Source organism: Cynocephalus volans, chromosome 1 (genome assembly GCF_027409185.1).
Source record: "Cynocephalus volans isolate mCynVol1 chromosome 1, mCynVol1.pri, whole genome shotgun sequence".
NCBI classification, from domain to species: Eukaryota; Metazoa; Chordata; class Mammalia; order Dermoptera; family Cynocephalidae; genus Cynocephalus; species Cynocephalus volans.
In genome coordinates, this window is record NC_084460.1 from 238,251,762 (window position 1) to 238,262,483 (window position 10,722).

A 10,722-nucleotide genomic window follows, 5' to 3' on the forward strand; every position below is an offset into this window, starting at 1 on the left:
AATAATCCAGAAACATAATACTCTTATTAATATTCTTACATAATATAATAACATAGTGTTCTTATTAATGAACCTTCTGACATTGGCTTTCTTCCTGACAAAATTTTATAGCATTATTTTCTACAGAGAGAACAGCCTTTCCTGTATCATCGTTGGCCAAAGTTGGGTTTTTTATTATTTATATTTCAGGAAAGTTTCAAATTGTTTTACTTTTTTGCTGGCAATTATGTATTCTGCCTTGGTATCATCAGATGTCATCAGGGTGAGGTGTGTCAGATATCCTAAATTGTGATTTGCTGGAATGCAAAATCACATGTTTTCATCTACAAGACACACTTGGAATTTTTAGTGCTGCTCTAGTCTTGTGCCCTACCAACACAGGAATGTGAGTAAGTTCTATTTTGTGGAATTCCAATTGAATATGATGAATTTTTAATTATAATTACTGAGGGCCTATAGATGCCAGGCACTATTCTATGTCCTTAGAAATAGCAGTAAATGAGATTGGCAAAAAAATCCTTGTCCTCCTGGAGCTTACATTTTAATGGCAGAAGACAGAAAATAAACAAATAAAAATCAAAATATATAATGTGTTATATTGTTGAGGGCTATGGTGAAAAACAAAGTAGGAAATGAAGATGGGGGCTCAGTTTTCTATAGGAAAGCCTCACTGAGAAGATGACTTTTGAGAAAAGATCTGAAGCATCTACGGGAGTGAGCCACGGGAGGATCTAGACGTAGGATGTTCTGTATAGAGGGACAGCACGTGCAAAAGTCAGAGGCTCGTGTGTGCATGGAGTGCTGAGGAACAGAGTAGCTTCCGTGGTGTGAGAAATGGGAGAGGAGTAGGAGGGGAAATTAGACATGTGAAGTTGCCAAATTGTGTACAAGTATAGTTTTTACCTAGGGTGAGAAGGGAACTTTTGGAGGATTTTGACCGGAGGGGTGATGTCATCTGATTTGTGTTTTAACATGATCACTGTAGTTGGCTTGAAAAGTGCCTCTAAAAGATATGCCCAAGTCTTAATCCCTTGTACCTGTGAATGTGATCGTATTTGGAAATCAGTTCTTTGTGGATGTAATTCAGTTAAAGGTCTCAAGATGAGATCATACTACATTTAGGGTGGGCCCTAAATCCAATGACTCCTCTTGGAGAGGAGCGGACACAGAAACAGAGGAGAAAACAATATGAAGACAGAGGTAATATTGGAGTGATGCATCTACAAGACCAAGGGACTCCAAGGACTGCCGGCAACCACCAGAAGCGAGGACAGAGGCATGGACCATCTAGATCCCACCTCAAGAGGCTCCAGAAGGAACCAACCTGGCTGACACCTTGATTTCAGATTTCTGGTCTCCAGAACTGTGAGAGAATACATTTCTGATGTTTTAATCCACCGTGTTGAGTTAATTTGTTACAATAGCCCCAGCTAACTAGTAATAATCATGTCGGCTTCTGAATAGAGAATTGACTCTCAGGGAGGCGAAGGAAGCCCTGGGGAGGCCATTGTGGGGATCCAGGTGAGACCTGGTGCTTTGACCAGAATGGTGGCCATGGAGTGGTGAGAAGCAGTAAAATCCTGGAACTGTTTCTGAGGTAAATCTGAGAGGATTTGTTGGCATGTTGCAGGTGTGGGCATGAGAGAAAGAAGTTTTATAGAAAGGTGTGTGGAGTCCAAGTAGCCAAAGAGGTGGCCTGTGCTGGTTCATATGCTCAAGTTTCTCTGCAAACCACCCTTCAGCTCTGCTGGCTGGCTCCATGGTCAGCTCTGGGGATATGCTTTGTCGAGTTGACTTCCTTTTCCTGTCAGCAACACTGTAAAAGCAGCTGGTCCCACTTTTCCGCTTTTCCTAAACTCCCAGGACCGGCCTCACTGGGCCCCCTTACAGGTACTGGCACCCACCGGCTATGGTTTCCTCCTCTCAGGTCTGGTCTAGCTCTGCGGGCCCTGCTTCAAGGCTGTGGGGTCTGATGGCCCCGACCACTCTCTCTCTTCTCCCAGCCCACAGGGTGGAGGCTGCTTCCTGCACTGCTGCCTCTGTGCTACCTCAGGGGCCCCCTCTTGCCTTCTCAGATTTCAAATACCTGGTTAACAATTATTTATATTAAAGTCTCTGTTGGAATAACTGTGTGGTTTCCAAACAGACTCTGATTAGCTCAGAAAGTACCACGATTCCATGACAAACCTGTGCAACAGGAAGCACGGAGTTGCCATGGATTGAGACAGATAAGGCTGTGGGAAGAGCAGGTTTGGAGCTGGGTTTTGGACAAGTTACATCATGAGATGTTCGAGAAAGATGCTGAGGAGGCTGCTGGGTGTGTGAGTTTGAGTCCAAGGGAAAACCCTGGCTGGAGATGGCAATGTGGAGGCCACCAACATCGGCAGGCACTCAACACCGCAGGACTGTGAGCCTGTCTGGAGACATTCCATCTTAGCACAGAGAGAGGCTTCATAAATATTTGTTGAGGGAAGGACACATGGATAAAAGAACCAATGGCATCAGCTGAGTTGTCATGCTTACAGCAGAAAAGAGTTTTGAAAATACAAAGGAAGTTTCCGAGGAATGGAACTCGTAGGTCAGGCGGGAACATGAAGGGCCTTCTCAGAACCGACCCCCAAGTCAAGCCAGATGCAAACACCAGGGTGAGCAGTCTGCAGAGAGGGCATCTTCCCTAATGGCAAGTGTCCCCTTGGAATTTTTTGGAACCCAGGGCCTGGTTTTTCTCAGTCCAGAACTAATATTTGGAAACAGAGACTCTGCTCCCAGCCTGTGAACATGAACCTCCCCTCTCTGAGCTTCCTTAGGAATAAAACTTGACCCTGTCTGTTGAGTGCCTCTTTCTTTTATTCACCCAGCCCTCACACTTGCCATCTGCTTCAAGTTCTGGTGAATTATTAATTATTCATCTCTTCTAGTCCTTTTTCTTGGGAGCAGGACTTCCCAGGTTTAGTCTTGTCTCTGATCAAGTTGGACAATGGCAGGTAAGGCCCTTCCTCCTCTGGCTAGGAGCTGAGCTGGTGAGAAACAATGCCCGGACCCTGGCGGGCCCCGCGGGCCGAGGGCCTCCGGTGTCAGGTGGCTATCACGATTCTGCGTTTTTGTTTGTCATTGCAGCAGCCTTGGATTTGAGCAGTGAAGGCGCCGAAGGAAACACCACGAGGTAAGAGAAAGAATTCCCAAAGCTCCCCTTTGGAGAACTGGACTGTGGGACTGTCTGAGGTGCAGAGGCTGGGCTGGGCTTTCTGTCCCACATTATTTCTTTCCATCCTGAAGAATTTTCCTTTTTTGGAAATAATATAGCTGCACCTGCTAGTGGTGTGATCGTGATTATGTCAGCTGCAGCACAAGAAGAGTTAACATTAGTGAGGTTTCAGTAAATCTGACTTCAAATATGATTGAAAATACTCACTGTGCACCCACACATACAGTTTTTGTGTCATGCGTTTTGGTCAGAAAACTAACGTTAAGCAACAGCTGTGACTTTTAGTGCCGCTGGGTGTGAGTTGTACATGTTTGGCTTTTGCCTTCTGGTCAGGTTCTTTGGAAGCAGGTGGGCCATGCACTTGCTCAGACCCCTGGTTATGCTGGTTCTTTCTCAGGGCTCTGGTGAAATAATCTACCTGGTGTTTTATTTTTCCCCCCCTGTAGTCCAAAAAGTTTAGCCTGCAATCAGTCCTGTGACATAGTTCCTTCCGATCCTTGGGTAAGTGTAAAAGGAAGGCGTTCCTTTCCCTTTTCTGCCCATGGGGTAGGCTGGGCACCCTTCCCTCCTTCTCCATCTCCAGGGCTGCCCTCCTGCAGGGAGGGCAGAGGGACAGCTGATGGAAGGCCACGCCAGTGTAGTTGGAAGATGATGATAAAATTACAATGTTCAGGACGGTGGAGAGAGCAGAGGCAGGTAGCTTTCCTGCCCTCATTAGAATCGCTGTTGTTAAATTGATTTATGCCCTTCTGTTGGCCGGGAAGACTTCACTGGCCTTCTGTCGTCATAGGGGATAGATAAGAGAGATCCAGAGAATGGGTAATCAGGAAGCATTTAAAGAAAATTGGTTGCTTTCCCAGTGTAATGTTTTAAGGCTTACACAGTCCACTGACAGGCACCGTGTGCCCTTTTTGAGAGTTATCTATACAGTGTTACTATTTTTTAATGACTATAGAGCATAGCATATAGTTGCAGATATATCAGGAGTTCAGTGTGTTCACGTTTGGTGATGCATAACAGAAAAGCCAGTGGTTGAAATGGTCTCCCTGAGGAAAAATGGAATGGAGCCAGCGCATTTTCCTTGGAGGCAGTGGGCCTGGTGAGAGGTGGGAGTGGTGCTGGCTCCGGCTGCTGCAGTGGTGGCTGCTGTTTGCCAGGAGTGGCTGTCCCCAAGCAGATGTTCCTTCGCTTTTGTTGTCCTTTTCCCCACTACCCCAGACGACCCCCAGCTCCTGTGAGTCACCCTCGGAGGGGAGTTTGCTGGCTGCCCAATGGCGGTTACTGCCTGCTTTGGGAGGAAATACTTGGTGCTGTCCATCCGAACACATTTGGAGACGTAAAGAGTGCTTTCTGGCTGGAGACCCCTTGCTGGGGATGGTCAAAGACTTTGCTCTCCTTTTCTAACCAGAATGAAAACATAGTCATTGTCCATGTAACATCAAAACCCCCACACGAAGGGTGAGAAACGAGTTCAGTTATTTGGCAAAGTTGCCTGGACAAGGCCATGCATTTAGGCATCTGGCTCTGACACATGGCTTGGCTGTATTTTTTAATCAAAGAACATTTGCCCTATACGTTTGAATACCCTCGAGCTACTTTTCCACGATGACGACCTTGGGCTCCACCAGAGTCTTTTACCGGATTGTGAACAGGCATTTTCTTTGCCTTTTGGCCAAATAAACCCTTTTAATGTCAACACAGGAGGTGATGTGACAAGTTGATCACATATCAAAGTATAATCTTAAAAGCAAAATAAATAAATAAAATGTGTTAAAATTCATGGATGAAGTTACTCATATTGCTGCTAAACTCATAATTCTTTAAAAATTTTAAAAAGAATGTTTTTTAAAATCAGTCATCGGGAAACAGCAGTGCTTTTTACTTTTAATAGGCCCAATGTCATTTTCAGCACCCTTGGGCTTGTGGCAGGAGGTTACCGCAGGATTAGATTAGTTTATAGAGACAGTGTACTTGGGAAGAGGAGGAGGATAAAGGCTTCTGGCTCATTAATCGGCTGGCCCAGGACCCTGTGACGGGTTGGTCATCCCAGCGAGGAAGGAGACGTGAATTGATTTAAGGACACACTGCTGGCTGGCCCTCTCTCTCTGTCTCTCTCTCTTTGGCCCTCTCTCTCTGTCTCTCCCTCTCTGTCTCTCCCTCTCTCTCTCTCTCTTCCCCATCTCTGCCTCTGTTTCTTTGCTTCAGTCACTGTTTCTTTCTGTTTCTCTCCCTCTCTTCTTTGTTTTCTCTTGTACCTTCTCTCTCCATCAATAAACTCTACAGAACAGTACACACATTGAAAAAGTTCTGGGAAGATATGTCGTCCCTGCAGCCTCCCAATGTTTTAACAGTAGTTATCTCTGAGTGAGAGGATTACTCATGGTGTTACTTTTTTCCTTCATTTATGTCAATCTTTTCGAATTTTTCCAGTGAGTTTCTATATCTTTCATACTCAGAACTTTTTACTAAAAATGAGAAGTAGGATACTGAGTAATAGTCTCACGAAAGACAGAGGTAGAAGTGGAACGTGAAGGAGTAGTTCGCACAAGTCTCCGCCTTCAACCGCTGTGCCCACTGCGAGTGGGCATGGTGACTTGGTCACTGTGATCCTCCCAGGCCTGGGGTAACAACTTTCACAGAGTGGGTTTTGGTACATATTTGTGGAAGGAATATTTAGAGAGGGGCCTATGGTGAAAAGAAGGCAATCTTGGAAGAGGCAACTGTTCAGTCTTAAGTGATTGCTATTGAAGATTCAGTTTTTTTGACGTTAAGTGACAAGGACAGTGGATTAGAGTTAAAAGGCTCTGACTGGATATAACTTCTGCAGGATCTAATGAAACTCTGATTTTAAGCCCTAGTAATCTTTTAGGAGAGAGAATATTATAGACAGGGTTGCAGAAGTGGTTGTCTCTATGGAAAAATGAATCTGACAGATATTGTTTAACCAAGAGAAACCTCTGTGGGAATCCTAAATACTGGTATTTGGTCACTCACTAAAAATATCTATAACAGCTACTGTGGGATATGGGGGAAGCTCCATCCTGTCTGTGTTTGACAGGCCTGTTTCTTTCAAGGAGAAATATTAATGGATTCCTCTGGTGCCCAGACCTGCTTGTAGAGGGAGGAGGCTGACCTTCCAGTCTCCCCATTCCACATCATCTGGGTGCCCAGCCAGCCGGCACAGATGGGACAGGATGCGAGGTGGCTGTGGGGCCCCGCCACGCGCCCTTGCGGGTGGCTTCCAATCCCCCTGGAACAACCACCTACAAGCATCTGGTCTTCAGACCACAGTGTAGCCGATTAGGAAAATGCTAAGCCACTTCGAACAGGAGATTCATCCCAGATATTGCCTTGATGGGTGAATTTAAAGCTTTGCTAAGGAATCTTTCCAGAAATTCCATCTTTACAGCAGAGCACTTGGGTGAAGAATCCACACCTGTATTCTTTCCCCTCAAATCACTTATCTTGTTGTCATGGCTCCTAGGACTCTATTACGTCACTCTGATGTTTTTAGAATATTTTCTGCTGAGTGAGTTTCTTAGGGAAAAAAAAAACAAAGAAGCAATCAGTACTAGCTAGCAGAGTTTGTAGTGGCGATGATTATTCAATGACTTGAGGTGCAAATTCTGCTTATCAAGAAGTCACTTTACTTACTTGACGGGGTGAAAACAATCTTATGAGGGAGGAATCTTTATTTATTTTGGTCCTATAAAAAGACCTTGGATTTTTTTTGAGGCCCCCAAAATATATTTTTTAATGTCAAAATAGTATGAGAAAAAACTGAAATTTCAACAAGAGAATTTCTCAAACACATTTTATGCTCAATGTCAACTAAAATGTGTTTCCTATGGACAATTTGTAAACTTATAAGTCTGTAAGCTGTTGTGTCTGAGATCTCATTAGCATTCATGGAAAAATCCCTGTTTATGAATGGCCTTTCTCCTAAAGATGGATACCTGCCTGATACGAATGGGTGACTCTGTGTGTCCCTGCTACGATCCCTGTGTGCCTTCTGTATCCTTCACTCCAGCCTCTTGAACCCATTTGAAAAACTTGAGACCCCACAATAGAGACAGATGACTCCAGAAATGCCTTGACCTTTGGAGGCCTTTGTGGCCACTCTGGGCAGCTGCAAACTGTGAAAAGACATCTACTTATCCTCCCTGCCTCCTACACACTCCCGGTTTCTCCTCATTCACCTATAAATTTGCAAAGATGTTTAAAGAGTAAGCAAGTAAAAACAGTACTGCTTCCTGTGCAGAGACTGCATGCTTGTTTTGGTGAGGGCCATTTCTTTATGAGATGGTTTGCCACGTGTTACGTTGTCTTTACAGTCTTCTCAGCCACCTTGATAGGGTACTAGGAGGAAATTATTTCTTAACGTAATTTTATGCTTAATTTATACATTTGATGCCTATGTTTTCTAAATCATTATTTCTGCTAGCTTTTAAAATTATATTAATACCTTAATAAGGAATTTTGTTTTTATAGCCTAAAGCTATTTTATGTTTATGTTTATATGGTTCACTTACAGAGAAAGAAGAAAGTAATCAGAGAAAGTAAGTTATTTGGGGGAATGACATAATCAGTTTCCTAATTTAAATAAAGATATGCAGAGCTTTGGCAACTTCGGTAGACCAGTGTTTTCCGCAATAATGGCACCTCCCCCAATCCCCCCACCCCTGCTGCTCTTGCTGCAGACACAGGAAAGCTTTCAACCATCATGTGAAAAAGGGAAAAAATAGTATAGAAACTTGAAGGCTTGTGGTACTAGTCTTGATGATTACTAATTGGTTACGTGAACTTGGGCAGGTTATTTACTTTCTCTGAACCTCAGTTTCCACATCTCTGAAAGTTTTAATAATGATACCTGTTTTACCTGTCCTTATAGGGCTTTTATAAAGGAGAAATAACATAATAGATGTAAAACTGCTTGTTAAACTTTAAAGTGTTTTGCAAATGGAAGACAGAAGCCACATGCTGGCAGCACATGGGCCAAATACTGCTCACATATTTCATTTGGCCTGAATTGTATTCTTAAAAATAAAGGTAACATTTAAAAATAAAACTTTTCATAAAAAATTAAATTTCTGACTTCTCTTGCAAAACCGAGCAATGTGGCAGCCTGACCCCCATTTCTGTGTGGCTGCAGTTGGCCTGAGTTGAATTGTGGCATGTGCCGTGCAGTCCTTGCCATCTGCACCCTTCCCTGACAGCTTTCTGACAATGGAGTGGTCTCTTTGGCTGTTCATATGACATGCCTGGCTCCCTGTGTATGTTTGAGTTCATGATATTGACTAAGATTCTAGGCAGGATTCTTTAATTTTGTAGCAGAAACTACTGGATTTGGAGTGTGAAGATCAGCGCTAAAGCCCAAGGTCTGGCATTTTTCAGCTGGGGCAACTTGAACAAGATACTTTATCTTTTTGAGCCTTTTTCCTCGTATGTAAAATGGAAATATGATAATTACTTCCTAAGGTTTTGGAATGGTTTTGCACAAGATAAGGACCTGAGCTTATAAATAAAAAAGAGCAACCCATATGAAGTTACTTCAAAAAGTTCGTGGAACAATAGAATTGTAAGATAATACAAAACTTTCCACGAACTTTTTGAAGTAACCTTGTGTATGTATGTATTCATAGAGGTACAGTTATTACCACAATGATGCTTTTTGTAACAAACAGCCACAAAACCTCAGTGGCCTACAGCAATAAACACTTATTTTTGCTTATGAATTTACAGGTTGGATGGGTGGCTCTGCTGATCTTGATTGGGCCTTCTCACTTATCTGGGGACTTGGCTGGGGCAACTGAGCCAGCTTGACTCTGGTCCATGTGACTCATCCTCCAGCAGGGGAGTCTGGGCTTGTTTTCATGGCAAAATCAGAGGAATAAGAGAGGAAAGGCAAAAATGTGCAAGTGCTTTTTCAAGCCTTTGCTCGTGTTGTATGTGCTAATATCCCATTCACCATGGTAAGTCACATGGCTGGACCCAAAGTCAAGGGTTGGGACAGAAAGGCCCATCCATAATGGAAAGGCACTGCAAAGTTACATAGAAAAGAGATCCAGGCAAGGGTGAGGATTTGGGGCCATGTTTGCCAGCAGTGTACCACAGAAGGATAGGTTAAATTGCTGAGACAAATAAATTCCAAAGTATATAATGGCTTAAATATACTAAAAGTTCAATTCTTGTTCATTTACCAGTACAAGTCCTGGTCGATGAGTGGTTCCTTCCATTTTTAGCTCCATCATCACCTAGGTCCCATTACTGTCCATATAAAGGGTTGACAAACTACTTAAAGGGCCAGATAGTGAATATTCTAGGCTTTGAGTGCCATATGATCTTTCTTACAATTACTAAATGCTTCCCATGTAGTGCAAAAGCAGCCATAGACAACATGTGAATGAATGGGCATGGCTGTGTTCCAGTAAAACTGTATTTACAAAAACTGACACTTGGCTGAATTTGGCCCATGAGTCATAGTTTGCTGACCACAGAACTACAAGCCTGGTAGGTATTGGGTTAGCCATGTAAGTTAACACAGATATTTTGTCAATGAGATAAGAGGAATCTCTTTCTAGCCTGTTAGATCTGGTGGGGTTTTTTTTTTTTTTTTGCTATCTGGTGCCAAACCGCTAAGCCAATTCTCATATTATATGTACATGTTTTTCAAGCAACAGTTCTCCACTTCAAGATATTAATTTCTGTGTCAGTTAGGGTAGAATAACTGCTAAAACAAACAAACACACACCAAGATCTGTAATGGCTAAAACAAAATAGAAATATGTGTATGTAACAGTTAAGGCATGTGTTTTTGATCAGTGAGGGCTGTCCTCCACAGGAGATGCAGGGATCTACTTCCTTTCCCCCTTGCGGCCTTGCTATCCCCTCATTTTTGCTTGTCTTGATGAATAGAAGGGGAAAGAGAGCATGGAGGAAACATATCTGCTTCTTGAAAGCTTTGGTCATAAATGGCGCACATCACTTCTCCCTTTCCATTGGGGAGAATGTAGACACATGGCCACACATAACTGCAGCGGAGGCTGGGAAATCAGTCTAACCACACACCACGCTGCGATCATGTAACTGTGCAAAGAAAGATGGACAATTAGTGTTCTCTAACTCCTACAGAATTATTCTTAGACCACAAATTTCGCAATACCTAACATGGAGCCAGGTATGGAGTGAATTGGCAAATATTTATGAAGGAAGAAAGGGAGGGAGGAATGCTCTAGTCTAGGGATATGGTCTTGCCCATTTGCGGACAGACAGAAGTGTCTGTAAAGGATCATGCTCTCCCATCTTGGCATCTGTGGTTTAATCTCTTCAGTACTAAGTACTTATTTGTGTCCCTTGGGTTCTGTAAATGGTGTGCTACAACATACACACGTCCTCTTTGACTTTTATAGACTGAGGGGGAAGAGAATTAGGCATTATTCATTTACTTAAGTAATTAACTCATTCGTCTTGTTACTTAGGTGTAAGTCAATGGGAAGGAACAAGGAAGAAACAATGTA